Source organism: Suncus etruscus, chromosome 6 (genome assembly GCF_024139225.1).
Source record: "Suncus etruscus isolate mSunEtr1 chromosome 6, mSunEtr1.pri.cur, whole genome shotgun sequence".
NCBI lineage: Eukaryota > Metazoa > Chordata > Mammalia > Eulipotyphla > Soricidae > Suncus > Suncus etruscus.
Genome location: NC_064853.1, coordinates 91639307 through 91643695, shown reverse-complemented (window position 1 = coordinate 91643695; position 4389 = coordinate 91639307). Strand labels below are relative to the sequence as shown.

Sequence of the window (4389 nt, the reverse complement as noted above, 5' to 3'; positions counted from 1 at the left end):
CCATATTTTTCTGGGCCTATGCAAACAACAACAATTGTCACTCTCACACTGTTTTTACTGTATTTTTTTTAACCTTATCCTTTAAAAAAAGAGCTTACTAAACTTTCTGCAAGTGCTTTAATGAGTTCATTGGTGGTTCAATAATTTTCAAAAATATACTTGCTACTGAATTTTTTCTTCTTTCCTTTCTCTTCCATCTCTTTAGTTTTTCTTTCAACTTTCTATTTTTTAAATCATGTTGCTTTTGTTCTTCCTAAAACAAATGTATTATGATCAGTAATTTCAACTATGTGATGCATTTTCTTTAAATAAATTAAAAAAAAAAAAAAAAGAGAGAAAGGGGCTTGGTCCAGTCTAAGTAACGGGGTAAAAGTCCACTCACCAGGGAAGTGGGTGATGTATGGAGATCATGATACACCTTTGTACACAATGCACAGCTGGGAGAATGAAGGATACAGGAAAGAAGAAATTGGATTACTCTACCATGGCATTTTTAATTCTCAGATGGAAGGAGGGAGTAACCAGTGGTGAGAAGAAGGGAAGTACCCTTTTTGCTGTCACTCCAGTCCTTCCACTCCTGCCTTCCAGTAATAATTCCTCTAGAATGGCCAAAACAAACATAATAATGATGATAATAAAGAATAATAATGAAATAAAAGCAGTTCCCAAATAATGGAGGCATCCTAGGCATATTTAGAGTAACAAGTCACAAAACAAATTAAGTTGAAGTCACCAGAATTCTGCCTGAGCTGAAGGATAGGAATTGAGGAACCATAGTTAGAACTTTTGTCCTCTGAACAGTCTCCGTTCACACCGGGTTTAATCCCCAACACTGAGTCAGGGCACACCTTTTAAAAGGATACCAAAAACTGATCAGTCACTCACTAGGAAGAAAAAGGAAAGGAAAAAGCAGTAGAAAGAAGAAAAAAGACTTCAAAGAATTATGTAAGATGGGGCTGGAGTGATAGCTCAGCGGGGAAAGCATCTGCCTTCCTCACAGCTGATCTGGGTTTGATCTTCAGCATCCCATATGGTCCCCCAAGCACTGCCAGGAGCGATTTCTGAGCATCGAGCCAGGAGGTGTGCCAGGTGTGCCCCCGCTCAAAAAAAAGATGCAAGGTGAAGTGATTAACCCACTTGCCACTGTCTCTGGAATGTTTGGCTTTGAAAGCAAACCACTATCAATGGAGTTTTAAACAGTATGTTTATTCCCCACCACATTTTTTTTTGCCCCCCAACTCACAATACAGACCAGGCAAAGGGCCTGGGTTGAGGTTTATATGGGGTGCATTTACTGTACCTCCTCTTTCTCGACAGAAATCCTTGCACTGGTGAAGGATATATATATATATATATATCCTTCACCAGTGCAACGTTCCCATGACCAATATCCCAAGTGTCCTTCCTCCCCACCCCACACAGGCCTGTACTCTATGCAGGCTTTCTACTTTCCTCATTCAGGCACATTCTGTTATGATAGTTCTGTGTGTAATTATTTCTGTGACTGCACTAAACGACCCCTGTGGTGAGCTTAATGTCAGGAGCTGGACCCTCCAGTCCTCCTCTATTTTGTCTCTGAGAATCATTGCACAAATGTTTTTAATTTTTCTCAAAACCCATAGATGAGTGAAACCATTCTGTGTTTATCTCTCTCCCTCTGACTTATTTCACTCAGCATAATAGATTCCATATACATCCATGTATAGGAAAAATGTCATGATCCTACCACTTTCTTTTTTTTTTTTTTTTTTTCTTTCTTTTGTTTTTTTTTTGTTTGTTTGTTTGTTTTTGGGCCACACCCAGCGGTACTCAGGGGTTACTCCTGGCTGTCTGCTCAGAAATAGCTCCTGGCAGGCACAGGGGACCATATGGGACACCGGGATTCAAACCAATCACCTTTGGTCCTGGATCGGCTGCTTGCAAGGCAAACGCCACTGTGCTATCTCTCCGGGCCCAATCCCACCACTTTCTAACACCACTAAAATCACCCTGTCCTATGCTAGGTATTGAACATAGGGTTTCATACATGCAAATCATGTGCTCTACTGCCAAGCCACTTCCTCAACCCAGCTTTCATTTTGAGCCATATGCTTTTGAGACACTTAGTAGTAAGTGCAATGTGTGATTAATAAACCTATTCGTGATAAACCTCATCCTCAATGGGACATCCTGACAAGCCCAATTAAGCTGTACACAATTGCTCAAAGAATAAATAACCTTTGGGGTAAAGCATGGGGAAGAGCAAGTTCTTATAGCTCTAGTTGGATTATATAATTTTCCCCAAATCCTCCAAATAGTTTTGCTTCATGTGATCATCACCCAGGAGGTATTTTTCATGGATATTATATTTTAGAAAATTCTTCTAATGCTGCATTTATAACAAGTTTAGGTTGCCAAGGAGGGTGGAAAAGTGGACAAATGTTGGAGAAGGAGGGTCCAGAGAGAGAGAACAATGGTTAAAGCACTCTTCTTACATATTACCAATCTCATTTCCACATCCGCAGCATTGCATATAGTCTCCAAGCTTTTCCAGGAGTGACACTAAGCACAGAACTAGCACCGCTGGATGTGGCCCCAAACTAATAAACAAACAAACAAACAAGGAAAAGTACATTGTTTGAAAGATTATCAAGTATATCAAGACAAAAAATAAGAAAATAAAAATCGTTTGTACTATAGGTGCATAAAAATAACCACTACCGACTTTTATAAAATTAATATCTTTATTTAAGCACCATGATTACAAACATGTTTGTAGGTGGGTTCAGTCATAAAAACTACATCTCCCCTTCACCAGTGTAACCTTCCCATCACAAATGCCCTCCATTTCCCTCCTTCCCCATGCCCTGCACTACAAATTTTTGGGTGTATTTTATTCTCTCCTTTTTACCTGAATGCATTTACATGTGGATATGTTTTATTTTCATTCACTATCTTGTGATGATACATTCAATAAGCAGTTTTACTTAATTATTTTCTACTTACTGAGATATCATGAGTTTCTCAGGCATAGCTTTTAGAGATTATTATCAGCTTTCCATTGGTAAATGACTCTTAAAATATAATAGCAAATAATACCGAGTCAGTGGGTGAATCACTGATTTTAAAGTTATTCTTCCCATGTCTCATGACCTTATTTTATTTTATTTTATTTTTTGGTTTTTAAGCCACACCCGGCAGTGCTCAGGGGTTACTCCTGGCTTTCTGCTCAGAAATAGCTCCTGGCAGGCACGGGGGGACCATATGGGACACCAGGATTCGAACCAACCACCTTTGGTCCTGGATTGTCTGCTTGCAAGGCAAACACCGCTGTGCTATCTCTCCGGGCCCGTCTCATGATCTTATTTGGGGAGGTGTACAGCTGGCAGTCTTGGGGGGTTATTCCTAGCTCTGTTCTTGGAGGTTGCACCAATGGTGCTTGAGGAACTGTGTGGTGTCAACTGTGTCAAATTCAGGCTTCCTGTGTGAAGAGCCGGCTCTCTGGTCCACTGAATTCTCTCTCTGACTCCAAAGACCTATCTAACTTGATTTTGAGCTAACTTATTATTCTATACGTGCTGAAAGCTACTTGGCAGAAAATAGATGCCTGAGAGATTGCACAGTGGCTAGTGAGGGTACTTGCCTTGCATGTGACTGACCCAGATTCAATCCACAGTACCCCATATGTTTCCTTGAAGGAAACTCTGAGTACAGTGCCATCAGTAATCCCTGAACATTTCCGGTTGTGGCCTAAAAACAAAATAAAGAAGAAGATCAAATAGGGTTAAACTGGGCATAGACTGGGTGACAAAACATGTTGAGGCCATGGGCCTGGAGAGATAGCACAGCGGTGTTTGCCTTGCAAGCAGCCGATCCAGGACCAAAGGTGGTTGGTTCGAATTCCGGTGTCCCATATGGTCCCCCGTGCTATTTCTGAGCAGACAGCCAGGAGTAACCCCTGAGCACCTCCGGGTGTGGCCCAAAAACCAAAAACAAAAAACAAAAAAACATGTTGAGGCCAGAGAGATAGTACAGAGGTAGAATGTTTTTCATATATATGTATATACGTATATGTATGTGTATATATATATATACATATATGTATATATGATGTTGTTTGTTTGGGGGCCATACTGACTGTGCTCAGGCATCATTCGTGGTAAGACTCAAGGAACCATATGGGGTGCCACTGATCTAACTGTGGTCATCTATGTGCTAGCAGCTAGGCAAACACCTTACCTAACTTATTACTCTGACCCCTCAGTACTTGTTTTTAATATGAAAAATATTGTATGTTTGTGTGTGTTTACAGCAATTTTGTGGGGCTGGCTGGAAATGTGAATCAGTGGTAGAGAGCTTTCTTGCCTTGCACATATAGTACATTGGATTTGAGTTCTGGCACCACTAGGT

The 4389-nt window shown here is 40.6% G+C and overlaps 1 pseudogene; it reads right to left on the bottom strand.

The window, feature by feature from the left end:
* Nucleotides 1-1225: 1225 nt before the first annotated feature.
* Nucleotides 1226-1343, bottom strand: LOC126012653 (uncharacterized; annotated as a pseudogene).
* Between the last annotated feature and the right edge of the window lie 3046 nt (nucleotides 1344-4389).